This window comes from Helianthus annuus, chromosome 4 (genome assembly GCF_002127325.2).
Source record: "Helianthus annuus cultivar XRQ/B chromosome 4, HanXRQr2.0-SUNRISE, whole genome shotgun sequence".
In the NCBI taxonomy this organism is placed as follows: Eukaryota; Viridiplantae; Streptophyta; class Magnoliopsida; order Asterales; family Asteraceae; genus Helianthus; species Helianthus annuus.
In genome coordinates, this window is record NC_035436.2 from 85,674,250 (window position 1) to 85,696,960 (window position 22,711).

At 37.6% G+C, this 22,711-nt stretch overlaps 1 long non-coding RNA gene across 9 annotated transcripts; it reads left to right on the forward strand.

Annotated features, from left to right (window-relative positions):
* Positions 1-5,388: 5,388 nt before the first annotated feature.
* LOC110881125 lies at positions 5,389-10,136 on the forward strand. Of its 9 annotated transcripts, XR_002559603.2 has the most exons (9): positions 5,492-5,970; positions 6,057-6,127; positions 6,240-6,337; positions 6,497-6,557; positions 6,872-6,998; positions 7,219-7,294; positions 7,406-7,571; positions 9,157-9,361; positions 9,728-10,136. It is a non-coding gene; the product is annotated as an uncharacterized LOC110881125 (long non-coding RNA). The 9 variants fall into 9 exon arrangements; XR_004891313.1 differs by having other exon boundaries at positions 5,389-5,548; positions 5,631-5,970; positions 6,872-7,294; positions 7,406-9,361; XR_002559614.2 differs by having other exon boundaries at positions 5,484-5,970; positions 6,872-7,294; positions 7,406-8,554; positions 8,644-9,361.
* Positions 10,137-22,711: the final 12,575 nt, after the last annotated feature.

Genomic DNA, 22,711 nt, shown 5'->3' on the forward strand with positions numbered 1-22,711 from the left:
ACAAGAATAGCTTTGTAGTAAACGTCTAATCCTCTCATTTTCGATCTTCTCGGTTTCCAACTCTTGCTTCCATTTAGCACTCTCTTCGATGTAGAAGTTAATGGCTTTCTGTTTTGACATCATGACTGCATTCATCATCGTCAGTGCTTGTTCTCTCTCTGAGTTTGTCTTTTGGAGGCCAGTTACTGTTTTGTTCAAGACATCATACGACTCTTTCACGTAATTGAGGTTGAACAATAACTGTTCCTTCTTCTTCTCATACTCAGCACGTAATTGATGTCGTCTTTTGCTGCACAATCCTTGCAAGCTTCAAAGCACTTCATGCAAGGCTTGACAACTTCAACAATCTTCTCTACTTCGACTGTTTTCACAACTTCTATCACTTTTTCTTCTTCTTTTACTTTCTCAGCTTCAAACATCTTTTCTTCACTCACCATCTCAGTCTTAACATTCTCCTCAGCAACACTATCAATCTTCATTTCCATGTGTTCTTTTTCAACTTTTCTTGCTTTCAACTTTTCTATGCGATCTGCAAAATAGAAATGAAAACTTTCAGGAGAAAGATGAGATTTAGCAACATTAATATGTTTCTCTTCCTCATCATCACCGCCACTATCAACTGGTGACTGATCAAACTGTACAGACTTTTCCTAATTAGTATCTGATGAACTGTAATCAGATGGTGTTTGATCAAATACAACTTCTTTTTTAGAACTACCCACATTTTCAACACCCTCTTCTGAACTCACTGAAATTTTCTCAACATTTTCTGAAAGTTCATCACTACTTCTGAATTTTCATCAGAAGTAACAGACTTTTCATCCTCACTCGTCACATTCACTCCGATAGATTTCATCCAGGTAGCAAACATGTCTGGCTCTCTGACAATCTTTGCAATGAAAGCCTTGAACTCTCCTTTCTCATTAACAAACATATCCCAGCTAAAACCTTCAGGTAATCTCTCATCATCTTGATCAACTATACTGGCTTTGCTGTCAGGAGATATGAATTTATCCCAGCTGAAGTCCACTAAACACGCTCTTTTAGAATCTTCGATCTTCCTACCATGAGCCGTCTGTGAGTCTTGTGATTGACCAACTTGCTGATAAATGGCTTTCCGGTAGTAGTCGTCTTTTCCGAACGGATTCTGAGCTCCACTAGCTTCTCTACCCTTGCACTCTCGTTTGAAATGGCCTTTCTCCCTGCATCGAAAACAAGTAACTTTAGATTTATCAAAACCTAAAGTAGATACATGAGCATCAAAGAAAGTCATTTCTCCCGGTGATTGTTTTGAACTTCTCAGCACGTCGAAGAACACTTGCAAGACACCATTTGATATCCATTAATTTCGTTTCTTCAGCATCTATCTGATCGTAATCCTCCTTTGTAAGCATAGGATTTCCGATTCGACCAGCAACAAGACCTTTGTAGGATAACAACACAGAACCAAGAAGTGCCATATGGTCTTTAGCAGTGTCTTCTAAAAAACTTTGACCTTCTGGAAGGTTTAGAGCTATGTTGCACTGAATCACATATCCATTTCCTGTCTTTGTCCCCTGAGACTGGAAACTTGTCTTTGACTCTTTGGGATTGACACTCGGAAATGATGAGAGCCCACTGCTGCTGTTTCCCGAACCCTGATCAGCTCTTTCTGATGAATCACCAGCACTGAATGCAGTTTGGATTTTTGGACTTCTCTCAGCTTCAGGAACTAGAATACTACCTTTGTAATACATCTTAACATCCTGTTGACCACTCGAACTGTTCATCCTAGCGATCTTCTGCTGTTCCAGATCCTGACTCTCGATTTTTTCAATAAACTGAGAGATCGTTAATCCATCATATACACCCGTGTTTTTCAAAATCATCAGATAAGTTCTCCATTCTTTCTGTGGTAGGGCATCAGCTAACTTGTCCACCCATTCCTCACGATCTTTTGTAATGCTCAACATAGACATGGATCGTACAAGGTGGCAGTATCTCTCAATCAGCTTCTTTGTATCCTCTCCCGGTAAACTGCTGAATAAATCAAACTCTTTCTTAAGCAGCGCCTTCTTGCTCTTTATCATGTTTTCGCTTCCCTCGAATTTTACTTTAAGAGCATCCCATATCGACTTTGTAGTTTTGTCATGCTGTAGCAGAATGAATATATCTTCTTTAATCGCTTGCTGCAATAAACTGATCATCATCGTCTCGGCTTTGTACATCACCCGTTCCTGATCTGTGAACTCCGATAACTGTTTGATAACCTGCAACTCCGTTATAGGCAACACATACTTCTTCAGTATACACTCCCATGATCAAAGATGATTCGCCTGAACCCAGTTCTCGAACAGATCTTTCCACCCGTAGTATTCTTCGATACTCATCAACTTCGAGGGCTTTTGGATGGTTCCCATCTCGTTCTCTAAGTTCATGGCTTGAGCAATCGCAGCTGGAGTAGACGGTGTTGCGAACGCGTTGTAAAACTTTGAATCCATGATGACTTTGCACGTTTTTCAAGAAAAATGACAAATAAGCGAAACTGTTTGTTCACTCAAACAAAACTGATAGATGTATTAATAAGCGAAATATTCTGACAACAGTTGAAGCGAGACTTTAAAATGTTCTGATAAGCGAAACTTTGAAGCGAAAACCCAAAACAGTTCCTTGAAGCGGATCTATGAAGCGAAACCTCACTTTTGGGGACAGACAAGCGAAACTATTCAGCAATTTGAAGCGAAACCATTGAATCTTGACAGATAAGCGGAACTATAATGCAGTTTTGAAGCGGAACTAATCAAGCGAAACTTCCAAAATGATAGTTGAAGCGGAACCTTGAAGCGGAACTACTAAGTGTCCTTTGAAGCGAATATAGTCCGAAGATCATTTGGTCCATTTTTAATTCGTATTTTTGCATGAAAATTTCCAGGAATTATCTTTGATCAATTGCGCACAAGCTGAGAAATTTTGATTCAATTTTGACCGTGAAAACTTTCTGAATTAACAAAAGAAGGTGTAGAAACAAGAAAACAAGATGAAATCCAGCTAATTTCTGTAGAAAACCTCCTCCCAAGCTCTGATACCACTTGATAGGATCGTTACTTGACCCGATGAGTCGTTCAGATGCGTTCTTCTATGTTTCATATGCGGAATAATAAGAAACGTAGGTAGAAATAGCTTGTTCTTCACTTTAATCAACTGTTGTATTGAATTATCAACGTTTACAGCTCAAACATCACACCGGTAGCACCTCGGCATGGAAATTGCAAAAGTTACAAATGGATTCGCTTCAGGGGTATATATAGTGTGAGGGTTTCGCTTATGTGTACATGACACATAAGCGAAATCTCTAACTTGACATCCAAGCGAAATCTCTAGCTATGTCCCTTCAAGCGAAACCTTTACCTAAAACCTATACAATCTCATATTTTCTCGTATATTGAGCCCTAATCTATACAATGCAATGTAAGATTTGATCTAAGACGAAATCAACAGATGTAGTGCACCAACAATCACATATCACACAATTTAAACGTCAACGCACTTTGTTAAGTTATATATTATTTTACCCTAAAATAATATAACGGTAAAATAAACAAATATTCACACAAGAGTTTTAGTATACAATATATATTTTAAATATATATTTATCAAAATTTATTTACGAAAGTCAACCTCCGATACTTGGTGTTTTGTTACAAAAATTATGGCGAAGTTTATATTCGAAAAGCAAGTTATAAAACACACTCGTATCGCTTGTTTTAGAAAAATATTTTCTAGGTGTTGGGATTTTAGAAAATTTCGCCAGAGTTTCCTTTGTAAATGGAGGTGTCCATGCTTACTAGCATATCATTTTCTTTTCAAAAATTCATTCAAACAATTCTCAATCATCAACATACAATCTCTATTTACCAAACTTGTCAAAAACAAGTATAAACTATAAACTTATGAACTTGAAAATTTATAAAAATATGTAGTAACTTACTAGCATACTTAGTAAGTCTTGTTACCTTTTAAAATGTGATTAGTTCTTTAAAAACTTTATTTTTAAAGGCTTTAAGTGTTTACAACTTCCACCATATTTTCTAAAAATATTTCTTCCTGCAAGTTTCTAGTTACACAAGTGTTTCTACACTTGTTTATCCACCAAAAATGTGATTAGTTTTTGTAAGGTCCAATATTTAATGAAACTTATATTTTTCACTTGGTTCTTTTGAGAAACCACTCATGGATCTTTAGATCTACAAGATTGTAACCTACTTTGATCTTTATTTTTCAAGAAAACATTTATTTATTCAAGTTCATAGTTTATGTGTGGATGATTCCATCATCCTACACATTTCTAACTTTATCATATCAACTACATGAGTAACAACAACCAACAAGCATCACATCTTATGAATATCATGATTTCTTCATCTTTTAACCATACTTTTATCACCAAATTAATTTGTGTTCAAGACTTCTTTACAAGATTCATTAGAGTTCTTATCATTTTAATCATTAAACATTATTAACCACTTAAACAAGATGTGAAAAAGCAAAGATCTAAGTTCTTACCACTAGCTCAAGGCTAGGGAAGTTCAAGTGTAGAAAAGTGGTGGATAAAAGAAGATGAGAGAGGTCCTTGAGCTTCCGAACACACCGAGCTTAGTTGTATGATCTCTAACACCCTTAGATCACTAGAGATTGCATGAAAGAGTTTGAATGATGGTGACGGTGATGGTGGTGGCTCACGGCCGAGATAGAGGAAGAGGGAGAGAGTTTGAAGTGTTGGTGGGTTTGTTAATGAGAGATGATGGTGGACTAGTGAACTAAATAAGCAATTCTCCAACACTTGTTTACACAATGGTTAAGATGTTTCCAAAGTACCTAGCATATATAATAAACAATGAAGGAAAATCAAGGGTGGGTCTCCACCCTTGTAAACGGTTTCGAAGGGGGGGGGGGTATAGGGTTGGGTTTCAATGTTAAGTTACTAGTTTAGTTAGAATTCAAATGTTAAAGTTAGTGGATTATGGTGTGTTATTAAATATATAGTGTGTTAGGGTGTTCGGGGACCCTAACTAGCTCAGAAAAATAAAAACAATGTGTTTGACAATATTTTTGTGTTCCGGGTAAAGTCCGATTGTTCGTTTCGGTGTCGTTCCGTTAAAGTGCTTAATTAATCCGTAATGTGTCCTATATATATATATATATATATATATATATATATATATATATATATATATATATATATATATATATATATATATATATATATATATATATATATATATCTATACTACTTTAATAAGCATATTAGAAGGACAAGATGGTAATTGAACAAGGTGTTGAAAAAACACTGAATGCACAATGTACAACACTTGAAGCACCAAGAAACACAACATAATTTACCCTTCAACTGATTCATCTTCAGCCATCCATTTCTTTCACCTTTTCACACGGATTGTGATCTGAACGGTTGATATTCAGCTCACACGGATCAAGGGTTACTTTCATTTGATTTACTCTCACAAAACTTCATCAACCCTTTCTCTCTCTCTGGCGACTCATGAACATATCTGTAAGGATTTGACCAGATCTAGGGTTTTACTTTTATTCGAATTCAAATCCATGACCCCAACCTGTGACGGTGTGGTGTGCAGTGTTAAAATCCTCTGATTAGGGTTCCGGCAGTGGGATTCTCGAGCAGATTGGTGGCAGACGAGCATCTGGCTGTAGATGGTGTTTGCAGATCTGTTATAATACTTGCCTACTAAATCGCATGATGGCAGTGGCGAGTTCTAGGGTTTCGGCGGCTACAGGCTTATAGTTACTCGCCAAGAGTCCAATCGGTGGTCAAATCTGTCTCGCAAGGCCCAGATCCATGAATAAATGTTTAACAGAATATAGGGTTTTGATGTCTGGACCACCAGGTTAAAAACGGAGATCAAAGTTGATTTGAGTCCTTTAACGATTTCAGATCTCCATTGACCCTCACCCTAGGTACTTCACGTTTCAGTTGATTTATATTTGATTATTATTGTGAATGTGTTATGAATTTAAGTTGATTTATTTATGTTTTTCTGGAGATTCGGTTTGACTGATGCACATATTCACCATTGAAGGGCATGATGAACTGGGTTCGATAGGAGTTTGAAGGGTAAGCTTTTGAGTGTTAATTTGCATCAGTTGTTCAGTGGATGATTTATTTACAAATTTGTTGATTTGCTTTGTGAATGTGAAGCTTTCTAATTGAATATTTAAAAATGCAGGTTATTTTGAACCCAAAACTCAAAAATAAGAGCAACAAATCAACAATTGCTGGTATTTCGTTGAGTTATAATGCAGTTATTTGAGAAGGCCATCAAGGGTATTGAATTTCATTTTATTTTCAAGTTAATTCAAACATCCATATGTTAGTGATAACCTGGTTTTTAGTGATAACCTGGTTTATTAATTAATTCTGAAGTTAGAAATAATTGTTTAATCGTCTTCTGTTCTAACCTTATTATGTTAAATAATTCGACAGGTTCTGAAGTTCAATGGAACTCGAATAAATAATATTCACCATCTTGCTCATCTTGTTGATTGTGAGTACATGGTCTGCTTATATTCCTTTGTACAAAATTTTCAAATAGCAGAATGGACCATATGGGTCACGGGTTAAAATGAATCCGGACTAAATGGGCTATTTTGTTACCAGCTGACATGGTCTGGGCCAACAAATGTTGTTTTTGCATTTTTTTTAATTCAGGAAAGGGTATAAATTTCAAAACTTTGAAAATGGATGTATTTGATATTATGATTTTTTTTTGTGTGAATGAAAGGTGCTGAACACTAGCATGATTTTTTGAGATTACCATTTTCTCCTCTGTAAAACTTGATTGAATTCAAAATGTTGTAGGGAAAGCCGCCTGATTGGCAGTCTTTTGTGGGTATTATCACTCTGCTCATAATCAATAACAAAGTTAGTTTCATTGAAGCAAAGAAAGCTGGTAATGTAGCAGCTCGCAAGGCCAGTCTTGCCCCAGGTATCCTATCCTTTGTTCTTCATAATGTAAAAAGTGCAAACATGGTTAAATCGAGGCGATTGCGATTGCTACTAGGGTTTATATGTTCTTTAGGAGAGTTGCTTATATTGTTGATAGCACAAATCAAGCTGGTCACTTTCAAAAACTAAACATGAAAAAGAATCAAACCAATTATTTTGTTTCATTGGTGTACGTTTCGAATCTTGCACACAACAAACAGACATAGAACGCCAGTTCAAGGCGTCATTGATTAATCTGCAGACTGCGGATTAAGGTCACTTGCTGTAGCGTACCAGGTGATCCTTTGATGCTTTTTTCTACACAAATGCTTGCTTTGCTAATTTTCTTTTATGTGTTTTTAGGATTTGATTTTTTTTGATTTTATTTATATTTTTTTTGTGAAATAGAAAGTTCTAGAGGAGCATTAGGCGAGTCCTGGAGGACCGTGGCAAATCGTTGGGCTAATGCTGCTCTTTGATCTGCCACATCATGACAATGCTGCAACTACATGTTATGTGGTGTTACATCCACAAGTCAAAGGGGCCAGTGATGGGTATCAATTACGACACACAGGTGGATCTTTGAGTAATGTGCTGCTAATAGATGAACTAAATCCTTAGACATAACTTAGACTGTGGAGTATGGGGCTTGGGCAAGGTTTAAAAAAACGGAAACGAGTTTCGAGGCGTTTTCCCTTCGCCTCACGAGGCGTAAGCCTTGAGGCGAACCGAGGCGTAAGCCCGAGGCGGAGTTAAAAAATAAATATAAATATTATATATCTTATAAAAATAGTAATAGTAACTAAATTCATCATCAAATTCATCAAAATAATCAAAAACACACATAAAAAAGACATACATTGCTTGAAATTGACACAAAAACTCAAAAACATCAAAAACATATATCAAAAACCCCTGAGGCGCACCTGAGGCACAGCCTTTTTAGCACCTCAGCCCCTCTGAGGCGCACATACAGTATACACCCCCTGAGGCGCGCCTCAGAATCGTTTTTCGGCCGTTTCGCCTTGAGGCGCGCCTCGAGGCGCACACCTCAGCCGTTTTTTAAAACCATGGGCTTGGGTTTGAAGCTGGGCGTGGGGCGGGCTTGAGATCCGATGTGGCGGCCTCCTATTCGCTGTCCACCGCCATGTCATGGCGGGTGTTTGCAATTTTTTTTAATAAACTGCCAAGCCACGCCCCCAACCCAAGCCCCGCCATACCCCACGGACACGTCACTCACCGGTGGAAGGGCTCCAACTCCACGTGTCAACTCATGCCCCCAACCCAACCCAAGCCCCACCATACCCCACGGTCTTAATGCTCAAATTGTTAGTAGGTTGAGTGGTCACATTTCCCTAAGACTTTCTGTTTTCACCAAGAATTCCTAACCTGCATTGTATACTGAAAAAAAAAAAGAATTCAAGCATTTCAATCAGATGGTAACAGAAGAAGATAATCCTCCTTTAATAGAGATTAATGCTCAAATTGTTAGTAGGTTGATGTAACAGAAGAAGATAATCCTCCTTTAATAGAGATTAACGAAGCTTCCATTTTCAAGTAAAGCTTTCAAAATTGTTTTACGCCATCATCTAGAATATGCTATTTCTTTATCAGGCTGTATAATCTAAATTTTCTTTTACCTTCAGGCCTATGTCAGTAAAAGCGCGCATGGGTTGAGTGGTTGAATTGATTCCAAAACGTTTGTTTGATATTGTGTGGTCTTTCGTTTGGTTTACTCATGAACTGCAAAGAAATGGTTGTTTGGTTTACTTACGAACTGATTCCGAAATGGTTGTTTGATATTGTGTTGGCTGCTTCATTTTGGTTTTGTGCCGCTGTTCATTTTGGTTAATTAGCATGGGAATACTTATAGATGTTGATTATTGTGATCACTTTGAAGTTTTTCTTTATTATTACCATTTAATAATGGGTCATTATGATGATTTTAGAATCGAGTTGCCAAAAATATGCCTGGCCAATTGCTGCATTTTGGTCAACGGCTGCATTTTAATTTGATGTTGCTGGTGTTTTTGGTTTATCCTTTATGGTCAATAGCTTAAATGGGTTTTATAAACTATTCAATTTACCTTTTGGATCCATATGCGAAAAAACAAACCTTTGAACGAAATTCACAAAAGTGAGATGCTATTTATGTGTAGGTGTCACAGAACATGCAAATTCTCTTTCATATGCTGATGCTGTAATTGGTACGTAATTGGTACGTCGGGCACTAATATTAGTTATATTTGACGAGCCAGTGGTGCAACCATTGCTATACAAGAAACAAGAGGTGTTCCTGATGAAATGACTGTTGAGATTAACGGTTCAGCTTCACAAGTTCAGACAGCTCAGCAGTTGATACAGGTATTATATTATTCCATAATTTTATTAGATGTAAAAATGGCCAACCTGGGTATCGGGTCAAAATGCGGTCAACATGGTAATTTTCGATACAGGTTGAAATGGTTGTACCCGAAACACTTTTTCCAATTTTTTTATTTATTTATTTATTTATTTTTTTATAAATACTTAGTTGTGTGAAGTATGATCACAGAAATTGTATTGTTTCAATGAAAAAGTTGTATTTTTGAATACCATGATTTAGGGGTTATTTTTGCATTTTTGACCATTTGACCCATTAGAGATTAATAGTAACCAATTTAATGTGTCGTATACTTCTTTTGGTGGGTAATCAATATTTCCTTTTTTTTGTTTTGTTTGTTGGTTCAGAATTTTGTTGCTGAAGCGGCAACTGCAACTCAGAATTCAACTGCTCAGCCACCTGCCCAAGGAAGCTATAACCCTTACTCGGGTCATGCTCCTGCTTACCCGTCTCAACCACCTCCTGTCGCCCATGCACCGCCACCTGCTGCTGACTATGGTGGATCTGTGTATGGAGGGAATAACGGGTATTAAAGTGTGTGGTGACTGAATAACCTTGTAAAGTTATCTTTATGTTTGGAGGGAGCAAGGGTAATGTTGTAACGAGTAATAGCTAGGTCTTTTGTCGTTTATCTTTTTAGAACTTGAAACGTTGCGGCTTGCTTGGCCTCTCACTTCTCAGTTTATGCAAAATTGTGTTCTGGATGATGTTTTCGGATCTAATTAAGGTTTTACTTCATATCTAGATTTACTATTATACATATATGAGGTTTTGAAACTATGATAATGCTTGTAATATGATGAATACTCGATAACTTTGAAGATCTAAAACTTGAGAAAGAGCAAGACCTGATCAATCGTAAGCCAAATGATAGTTTTCCACCCAGTTACCCAATTTCGTTGGGTGTGTATGGACATGAAAGGAGATTTGTAATGCCTGACTTAAACTGACTCATCGAGCCTCGTGTGAGCTTAGGAGCACCATCACACTATAAGTGTTTGATGGTGTAGGAAAAGATGTTCTCAACAAAAGATAAAATAACGAAGAATCAATAGCTTGAGAACGATGAGATAGCGGATTCATGTGAATCTGCTAAAATCATCAATAAATATAATGAAATGGCGGTAACTAAAGCGGAAAGTGGGATGACCGAATCCGGACTCGTGAGATTTTGATGCAAGGGTTGGAAGTGAGTAAAGCTAATAATGTTGTCTAGGTAATATGTGATGAAGTGTCTGGCCTACCAAAGTCTAAATAGACATGCCACAATATGATAATGTAATGGCAAGAGGATGATCTAGCACTAACCGAGTAACAGATGAATTTTCAAAAAAAAAAAAAAAAAAAAAAAAAAAACGAGTCCGAAGGTTTTTAAGGGTAAGGCCTTGTTTGGTGAATCAGAGCCTTTGACCGAATAAGAGGCTCCACTCCTCTGAATTGTCCAGCGACTTCTCAAATATGAATGGTTAAGAGTTGAAATCCTCATTCAGATGTCAAACCGAACACCAAAACCTCTGAGCGAATCAGAGCCAACCTCTGATTGATTCCATTCAGATGCAAACAAACGAGGCCTAAGTATATGATAAGGTAATGAATCTGCTTAAACAAGCGAGATGGAGTATGGGATCATAAGTCTTGATACAAATAATCCACCAAATAAATATGACTTAGACCATAAGAATATAGGATCCATGTAAATCGCTATTCCCGCTGCATCGCGCGGGTAAATGGCTAGTATATATATATATATATATATATATATTTGTAACACTTTTAATTTTCAACACTCAGGAAAGCATACCGGACTATTTAGTAACTTTTCTGTACACTACTAGTATGTTAACAAACACATGTAAGTATAACACAGAAATTAGAAAGCAGTTAAGTGATTCAGCACAGTCATCAAGCACTTTAATTATCATTAATAAATTGTACAGATACATAGAATTATGAGGGTTGTCACATTCTCCCCCTGTTAAGAAAATTTCATCCCGAAATTTAGCATGTGGTTACTGAGGAAGCTAGTTATGTTGCGTTAGTTTCCTGGTTTTCCTGGGGTGTCATATCATCCCCCCGTTGATTTGGAATTTCGTCCCGAAATTCTGCAGTAGCTTCAGCCTCAGTAGTGGTTGCACTTTTCTTAAACAGCTGGGGATACTTGTGTTTCATTTGGTCTTCTCGTTCCCAGGTATACTCTTGTAGGATCGGATTCTGACCCGAACGAGTCAATCAGAGGAGTTTGATCAGATACAGGTGCGGAAAACAAGTACCTGACGTAGAAATAGCTAGATATCTTCTAAAATCTCTTTTCTGATTAATTTGACAACTTTTACATTCAGTTCTCACACCGGCAGCACCTCGGTATGGAATCCGGAAAGTTACAAATGAGGTCCTCTTATACGGTATATATAGGTGAGGAGGTCCCCTTATACGGCATGTCCATATAAGCGAACCTGATAGGTTCCCTTATACGGCATGTCCGTATAAGCGGACCTGAGGAATAAGCTAACCTACCATGTCCGAATAAGCGGACCTGACATAAAAGAGGACCTACTATGTCCGTATAAGCGGACCTACACTCTAAAACACGTAAACTCTCCAGTTTTCTCGTAAAACACGCCCTAATCTATACATTACAATGAAAGACTCGATCTAAGATGAAATCAACAGATGTAGTGCACCAACAGACTCCCCCTCAGATGTTGATGGAGTCGACTATCGAGTCACAACAATGCTGTGTCTTCACATGTTCAGTCTTGATCAGTCTCTGGGCTTTTCTTTCTCTCTATCTTCAGACTCCCCCTCTCGATTTACTGGTATTCCTTTATTCTTCAGTAACATCTTCAGGATCGTTGTCTGGCTTTCCGTCTAACAGCTTCTCATCTTATCCTGCAAAAGCTCTACCTCAAAGTAAATTTCTTTCACATATATATTTCAAACATATAACCCTGCACCAATTCAGACTCTCCTTCAAAACAAATACAGATTTTGATGAACCACTTGAAAGGTTATATTATGAAAACATTTAATTTCACACAAACACTCCCCCTCAAATATTGCTCATCATGTTTAGCACTCGGAATTTTGAAAATCAGCTATTCAACATCAGTTGTCGAAAATCTTTTTGACTTTTTCAAAAAAAATTATGCTAAAACACACTGAAAATCTTTTTGGATTTTGAAATAAAGAAACCTGTAATGCAGTAAAGAAAATATTTACAGACAATATTTTTGCGAGTTCGTGTAAGAGGATCATATCAGTTTATGAGACATGTCACTAACACCGTTAAGCTTGATTGCATTTTCAGTTCAAAACAATTCACCAAGATTGTCAGTATATCGGTCCACTGAAATTTTCACACAAAGTTCAATTGATCCGAGATACGATATTAATGTCTTAAGAACTTAAACTTATCCGTGTGTCCCACTACTTGAATATACTCCCGTATCCAGATCCCAATATTCAGTCTTACAGGTGAGTAGACCACAGATGATATATGTTCAGGGGTTAGGTGCGAAACCGTGAGAGCTTAGGACAGAACTTCCGTTCAGCAGAGAGGTGACGACTCGACTTTTGGTGTGTCCCCTTTAGAAGATCTTTTGATTACAACAGCAGCGACTATCAATTTTATTATTTCATCAGCTTGCTGAGGGCGAAGCTATGTTTCAAGCTTTTGCGGAAAGCATTATCCGGGGACTAGGTCAGTACTTCCATACAGCAGAAGTCCCGGGATAATACCCCAGATATCACTGAGCATAATGTGACACCTGTGTCACTTCAACCATCAAACAAACGCCAAACCAATGAAATATTGTATTTCATACTTTGGACTTGTATAAATATGTGTATCGTTTGCACATGTCAACTCTTGTTCGATTTCAAGCTCTACATCGCTTTCTGGGGAGTTATACGCAAACATGGTGCGTAAACGTACTCAGTTTAATGCGAAAAATACTCCGGAACAGCAACATCTACTCAACATACCTTAAATAACCTTTACATAACTTAGAAATAAGTTTTGAAGGCTTTGGTATAGCAAAAACAAGTTAATTCCCTTACAGGGACTAAACTTGACAAACTGCGAAAGTATGCCAATTTGAACTGTAACGAACATTCCGGAACATGTACAAAAGTTAGACATACCATAAATATCCTTTACATAGCATAGGAATAGGCTTTGAGGGGTTCGGTATGCTAAAACAAACTTTTGGATCATTCAGGGGCTAAAAGTGTCAAAAAGTGCACTAGTTTGCACTTTCGCGCATAACTTACGTTCTGAATACATCCGGACATCCAAAAATTTATGTAAGCATCCTTATATTATGCCTTAGTGTTTGGCATGAGAAAAATCCATTCGTCGCACAATTTGGATCGTCTTTCGCGCTTATGCGCATTCCGTCGTAATTAACCGAACATCGCGACCGTACGGTCAAACGAACCGACATCCGACATATTTTTGAGCACACTTTAAGTTCCCTATACTTTAACTTCATTTTAGAGCTTTGAAATGAGGTTACGGGGCTTAAACGTGCCAAAAACGCATCAAATACCAAGTTTTGGAGCTGCAGGGACCAAAACTGTAAATCTGCCAAACTAGGGGCTTACGGACCGTAAGCCAAAGCCCATACGGTCCGTAAGGAGTCCCCAGTACAGCAGAACCCACATTTAATGCTGATTGGCTCTTCAAATGGCGAAAGGTCGAATTGCCTTTTCACCCAATCAAAGGCCAAGGGCCATTAATCAGTGACCACAACATTTTGACATGTGTACGCACAAGATCGTGGCACGGTATTCGATAAACGATCCTAACGGTTCCACTTTTCCTATAAATACACCCCCCCCATTTTGCTCAAAACCCACTCAATCTGATCTTAAGGCTCTAAGTTGGAACCATTGTTTCATACCTGAGCTATTTTGATCTAGATTAGCATTCGGGGTCCCTCCGTGCCGTTTGATATCCCGTGATCTTTAGCATTATCTGGTTATTATACAAGAACTCCAAAGCAATCTCAACTGAGTACATTGAACCCCTCTTTTACTGTTTTCCAAACTGTTTTGGGGTGAAACACATGTGCCTACCTGTTACTTTCATGTATTCCATGTTTTCACATCATATACCTGCTACGTTCGTTAGTACATATTAGTACATGATTTCACTACATTTCATGCTATGTATGCCCATTGTGTGCGTACTTAGTACATTGATTTACATGAACATTTCTGTTGCATATGTTTACTTAGCATATGGACACAATGATTTACATGAACATTTCTGCTGCATATGTTTACTCAGCATATGGGCACATTGATTTACATGAACATTTCTGCTTCGTATGTTTACTTAGCATACTTAGTACAATTGTTTACATCACATGCCTTCATTTTGTTATGACATTTGGTTTGTTTAACATGGGACAATACATTCATTAACATTGATCACGCCGTTCATTAGTAGGTAGTGGTACCATAGGAATTGACAACTCCCGTTTCTGAAATCCTGGGTTTGATAGGATTGGAAGGAATGACCGAATTCGATATACATAACTTAGATAAACCTTTAATTTGTTTAAGGGTTTATCGCCACAGTCTCAAGGCTTGGATGTATGCATAGTTTACAATACCGCATAAATGTTAATATCAATAGAGCATGCATTTTTCCACAGAACATAACGTTGATCTAAACCACGTTTTACTTCAACGACTTGTTTTGTGCATTTTACATATGGTTTAAGTTGATACATTTCGCTTACCATACATGATACATTTTGGGATACATATTATATGATTTACATTGAACATAAACACGTTGACATTGACATACACATTTGGTGGTTTACTTTGAACATAGACATTTGACATGGTTTACACAATAAACAATTGAGTTATACAAGAACAATCTTACATGGTGGATGGTTTGGGTAAGTGATTAAGTAACGAGGCGTGTGTAATATGATACAAGCATGGTGGATACGCCGCTGGTACTTCCTATATATAAGTGTTTGTATGGTATCACATATCGTAGCGTTATTTGAATCATTTCAATTTGAGACATGTGACATTTTATACAAATAACACACTTTTCATGAGACATTGTTTTACAAACTCATTTTACATGGTTATCCGTTTAACCATACAGTGTTCTCTTATTTATACATATCATCTGATCTTATCGTTTTTCAAATGATTTACAAGACAAAGCAAATTACAAGGTTCATGACTAAACATTTTCTCCAACATAAGTCATGAATCCCGTTTTCACAAAACCAATGTATCTCACAGGCATTTTTATGCTGACGTACCTATTTTCACATGTGTTTTCAGGAGATGATGCATAGGACTTATCAAGACATACTTTGGCGGACCTGTGCCTTAGTGACTTAAAACAAGACAAGAACTAGTTAATTTATGTTATGTATTCTTTGGTTCTTGTTTAAGACAATGTAAACTTTCATGTTTGATTAATAAAACGAAACTTCGTTTACCATGGATTTGAAACAATTGATTCTGTTACAACACTCACCGATATTTCCGCCACGTTTTGTATGTTCTACGTGGTCGGGGTGTGACAGAAAAGTTGGTATCAGAGCCAATGGTTATAGGGAATTAGGTTATTAGTAATGCTTTGACCTAGTCTATAACCTTCCTAGGACCCTAACGCGAGTTCACTTGCGTTTAGTCATAAAACAATACCGTCACCTATCCTTAGGCGATGACCACAACAAGAACGTAAATTTCAAAACCCCTTTGAAAACCAATCATCTGTTCTAGGATGATTGATTACTAGGTTTTGAACCCTCTGTTATAAGGTTTTGAACCCCTTTGAATTTTCAAAACTCTCGTCAAAGTTTTGGGTCCTAAATAGTGTGAACACGTGCGAACTGGAAGAGTGAATGCCTGTACCCTGGGTTTTCTGTCTAAGGTTAGAGTGTTCGTACAAATCCACATAATCGGACCCGTCACTCTTACCTGGGAACTCTTGGGGTGAGTGTCCACTTATAGGCGAGCATGCTTTCGCGATACACTATGAGGATCTATTTACTTTGATTCAGCCTTGGTGTTGTTTGTTTGATTCATGATATAAACAAATGACCATCAACCGTGATTACGGTCGGTGATTGTAACATCTTATTCTTACCCAATACCATTTTATTTGTTTCCTTTCATGTTTTCCTCTTTTAGAATGCCTCCTCGACGCGAACACCAGATAGCAACTGCCGAGCTGGCAGAAATTATTGCGCAACAGATGGCTGCTCAATTCCCAAATCTCTTTGCTCAATGGAACCAAGCCAACAACAACAACAATAGTACATGCAATTTCAAGAACTTTAACTCGGCTAAACCACTCAAGTTTAGTGGTTCTGATGGAGCAACTGGGCTTCTTCAATGGTTCGAGAGCATCGAGAATATTTTTCGCCACGTGCAGTGTCCGGATAATCGCAAGGTCGAGTTTTCTTCGAGTGTGTTTCAGAAGAGGGCTCTTACATGGTGGAACGGGGTAATGAGAGACCGTGGTGCAGATGTTGCTCTAGCACAGACATGGGCTGAACTGAGAGCTCTTATGATGAGGGAGTTTTGTCCTCGTCATGAACAACGAGCATTGGAGAAGGAGTTTGATGATTTGAAACAAGATAGTGGCGAACACAGGGCATATACTGATAGGTTTGAGGAGTTGAGTCTACTTTGCCCGACTATGGTCGCCCCACTCGACAAAGCTATCGAAAGGTACATCGACAGCCTGCCTGACTCGATACAAGACATTGTCACTGGTAGCAACCCTACCACACTCCGTCAGGCCATTGAGCTATCTGCAACCTTGACTGAATCGCAGATCAGAAAGCATAAACTTTTTCGAAAGGGTGACAAGAAGCCAATCGAGGAATCAAAGACCATGGATGAACAGACTGGATCCCCTGAGAAGTCTAAGAAGCGTAAGGCTTCGCAGAATTTTGCGATTGCTGCTCAACCTAACCAAAACACCCGCAACCAACCAACTCAACCTCCTGCAAAGAAACCTTATGCCGGTACTGCACCAAAATGCGACAAATGTAATGCACACCACTTAGCTCACCTACCGTGCCGATTATGTGCATCATGTGAGCGACTCGGTCACCTGGCAAATGCTTGTCGATTTACCCCAAACCAAGATGGTCCAAACCAACCTCAAGTAAATCCTGCTCAAGCTCGTCTTCCACTAGGTCCTTGCTTCAACTGTAACGAAATGAGCCATTTCCGGAGAAATTGCCCAAAGATTGCTAATGCGAATCCAGCACAAGGATGAGCATCGGATCAACTGGAAGACAATGTTGTTTAGAGATAATCAAACCTTATGTATTATTTTCTTTTGTAGTGAAGGTCCATGAAACAGTTGTTGTTGTTTATAAATAAATCTTTTATTCTACATTGCAAAGTACAAATGTGATGTCATGTATAAACAACGTATCCTCTACAATACCAACAATCAAGGAACCGTATTCCTTGAAGAACAGACTGCCCCGTAATTTCTTCCATCTTATTATCTCTTGTGTTTCCCACGAATACCCAAAGTACCACTATAAATTCTTAATAGGGTACCTAAGGGTATTTCCGTATATTCAAAAATTATTGTACCTCAATTCGAAAATTTCGTTTTCTTGAAAACGAAATCAAATTTATAGGAGATCTTTCTATCTTCATAGTTAGATTCTTGCTAATGTTTAAAGTACCGAATGAAATCCATGAAATGGATTCCTAGTGTGCTTTAAATGCACGTATGTAATCAACAAAACAAATTAACAAATTAAAGATCTAGATAAACAATTTTGTGGTTATGTGACTATTTGTTTATGCATCTTGTCTTTCCATTTATGCATTTTGTGTTTTTGTATACCCTGAATATTCGCTATCCAAATCCTCGTAGAATCTTTCATACCTTCATATGAGGGATGCGTAGTAGGATATCCAAAAAGGTACTATCTTAAATCCTTAATGGACTTCTACGTTGTAGTTAAGTCCCTTGGATTATAAAGTACTATTCCAAAGTTTAAGGATAATATGCGCTGATATAGTTAAAGAGGCCCTCGGGTGGTCTAGTTAAAGAGATCCTACGTCGATCTAAGTTAAAGAGATTGGTTCGACAATCTAGTTGAATATGTCATGCGTTAATATAGTTAAAGAGGCCCTCGGGTGGTCTAGTTAAAGAGATCCTACGTCAATCTAAGTTAAAGAGATTGGTTCGACAATCTAGTTAAAGATGTCATGCGTTGATATAGTTAAAGAGGCCCTCAGGTGGTCTAGTTAAAGAGATCCTACGTCGATCTAAGTTAAATAGATTGGTTCGACAATCTAGTTAAAGACATCCTACGTTGATGTAGTTAAATATTTCTCTTGGGTAGTTTAGTTGAAGAGATTATTCATTTGATATTTTTCCCATACGCATTATGAAATGAACTGTGCGGACTGTGCAAGGAAGTACGTAATTATGGAGGCCTACATAATTATGGAATTCAGTGCACAGAAACCACAGGAAGTTTTGTCATGTGTTAAAGTCCTGCAGTGACAAGAGTAATGATACGGGAGAAGTCTTGGATTTTGACCAATGTCATTTATCCTTACACTCCCCAATTCTGTTTTCAAGCACACACAAGTTTCCTATGATAACTCTTCACGGGAAACGTTCTCCTGCCCGTAGTTCGAAACTCCATGTTTTGTTACTACAAGGACTTCACTTTATGGGTTGAAATTTTCGCTATGGACCCTAACACGGCCCAGAGTTTTACCTAAGGGTTCGATGGATTGTCTGAAAGCGAAACCGTCATAGTTGTCTTCACAAGTTTCCTCTAAAACTAAATTTCGGGACGAAATTTCCTAAAGTAGGGGAGACTGTGACACCTGTGTGACTTCAACCATCAAACAAATGCCAAACAATTGAAATATTGTATTTCATACTTTGGACTTGTATAAATATGTGTATCGTTTGCACATATCAACTCTTGTTCGATTTCAAGCTCTACATCGCTTTCTGGGGAGTTATACGCAAACTGGTGCGTAAACGTACTCAGTTTAATGCGACAAAAACTCCGGAACAGCAACATCTACTCAACATACCTTAAATAACCATTACATAACTTAGAAATAAGTTTTGAAGGCTTTGGTATGGCAAAAACAAGTTAATTCGCTTACAGGGACTAAACTTGACAAACTGCGAAAGTATGCCAATTTGAACTGTAACGAACATTCCGGAACATGTCCATAAGTTAGACATACCATAAATATCCTTTACATATCTTAGGAATAGGCTTTGAGGGGTTCGGTATGCTAAAACAAACTTTTGGTTCATTCAGGGGCTAAAAGTGTCAAAAAGTGCACTAGTTTGCACTTTCGCGCATAACTTACGTTCTGAATACATCCGGACATCCAAAAATTTATGTAAGCATCCTTATATTATGCCTTAGTGTTTGGCATGAGAAAAATCCATTCGTCGCACAATTTGGATCGTCTTTCGCGCTTATGCGCATTCCGTCGTAATTAACCGAACATCGCGATCGTACGGTCAAACGAACCGACATCCGACATATTTTTGAGCACATTTTAAGTTCCCTATACTTTAACTTCATTTTAGAGCTTTGAAATGAGGTTAACGGGGCTTAAACGTGCCAAAAACGCATCAAATACCAAGTTTTGGAGCTGCAGGGACCAAAACTGTAAATCAGCCAAACTAGGGGCTTACGGACCGTAAGCCAAAGCCCATATGGTCCGTAAGGAGTCCCCAGTACAGCAGAACCCACATTTAATGCTGATTGGCTCTTCAAATGGCGAAAGGTCCAATTGCCTTTTCACCCAATCAAAGGCCAAGGGCCATTAATCAGTGACCACAACATTTTGACATGTGTACGCACAAGATCGTGGCACGGTATTCGATAAACGATCCTAACGGTTCCACTTTTCCTATAAATCCCCCCCCCCATTTTGCTCAAAACCCACACAATCTGATCTTAAGGCTCTAAGTTGGAACCATTGTTTCATACCTGAGCTATTTTGATCTAGATTAGCATTCGGGGACCCTCCGTGCCGTTTGATATCCCGTGATCTTTAGCATTATCTGGTTATTATACAAGAACTCCAAAGCAATCTCAGGTGAGTACATTGAACCCCTCTTTTACTGTTTTCCAAACTGTTTTGGGGTGAAACACATGTGCCTACCTGTTACTTTCATGTATTCCATGTTTTCACATCATATACCTGCTACGTTCGTTAGTACATATTAGTACATGATTTCACTACATTTCATGCTATGTATGCCCATTGTGTGCGTACTTAGTACATTGATTTACATGAACATTTCTGTTGCATATGTTTACTCAGCATATGGACACATTGATTTACATGAACATTTCTGTTGCATATGTTTACTCAGCATATGGGCACATTGATTTACATGAACATTTCTACTTCGTATGTTTACTTAGCATACTTAGTACAATTGTTTACATCACATGCCTTCATTTTGTTATGACATTTGGTTTGTTTAACATGGGACAATACATTCATTAACATTGATCACGCCGTTCGTTAGTAGGTAGTGGTACCATAGGAATTGACAACTCCCGTTTCTGAAATCCTGGGTTTGATAGGATTGGAAGGAATGACCGAATTCGATATACATAACTTAGATAAACCTTTAATTTGTTTAAGGTATTATCGCCACAGTCTCAAGGCTTGGATGTATGCATAGTTTACAATACCGCATAAATGTTAATATCAATAGAGCATGCATTTTTCCACAGAACATAACGTTGATCTAAACCACGTTTTACTTCAACGACTTGTTTTGTGAATTTTACATATGGTTTAAGTTGATACATTTCGCTTACCATACATGATACATTTTGGGATACACATTACATGATTTACATTGAACATAAACACGTTGACATTGACATACACATTTGGTGGTTTACTTTAAACATAGACATTTGACATGGTTTACACAATAAACAATTGAGTTATACAAGAACAATCTTACATGGTGGACGGTTTGGGTAAGTGATTAAGTAACGAGGTGTGTGTAATATGATACAAGCATGGTGGATACACCGCTGGTACTTCCTATATATAAGTGTTTGTATGGTATCACATATCGTAGCGTTATTTGAATCATTTCAATTTGAGACATATGACATTTTATACAAATAACACACTTTTCATGAGACATTGTTTTACAAACTCATTTTACATGGTTATCCGTTTAACCATACAGTGTTCTCTTATTTATACATATCATCTGATCTTATCGTTTTTCAAATGATTTACAAGACAAAGCAAATTACAAGGTTCATGACTAAACATTTTCTCCAACATAAGTCATGAATCCCGTTTTCACAAAACCAATGTATCTCACAGGCATTTTTATGCTGACGTACCTATTTTAACATGTGTTTTCAGGAGATGATGCATAGGACTTATCAAGACATACTTAGGCGGACCTGTGCCTTAGTGACTTAAAACGAGACAAGAACTAGTTAATTTATGTTATGTATTCTTTGGTTCTTGTTTAAGACAATGTAAACTTTCATGTTTGATTAATAAAACGAAACTTCGTTTACCATGGATTAGAAACAATTGATTCTGTTACAACACTCCCCGATATTTCCGCCACGTTTTGTATGTTCTACGTGGTCGGGGTGTGACACATAAAGACCTAGTATCTCAGAATAAGGGACCTTTCAAACAAGATTTCAGGGGTTACCTATATATCCAAGTTTGTGTTAACCCACAGAACAAGCAAGTTTGAAATTTAGTTTATATCTCGTCACAATTTACTAAATGTGTAAAAACCTACTGGCACATCCTCAGTGAGATGGTTTATCACATTTTATCTTTACATTTCTTTAGCATGTTGTGACAGCCTACTGATGTACTATCATTTCCTCTTTTCACAACGAAACTCATTTTTGAATTTTATCATGTTTTTGCCTTTTTCAAATTTCTAATGTTTTTGGATTTTCAGAAATTTCCCTACTCCCCCTAAAATGCAAACACATTTCAAAGAAAATTTGAAAACTTCTAGACTCTTGACCCACTAGAAACATGAAAAGTAAAACAAACTGTACAAAAACTTGGCAACTGACATCGAATCACATCAAATCGCCATTCACTAGGCATAAACAATCCGAACTCCCCCTTTCAACAAACCATTTTCTCATTTAGATCTCAAAACACTCAAGTTTGTTTTAATCGAAATGATTTTTCCGGAAAATGAGTTTGTATTTACCACTTTTAAGTTTACCACTTATGAAGCATGGGGATATGTTTCGTCATCTTGTCTATCAATCTCATATGAATAATAAATCAAG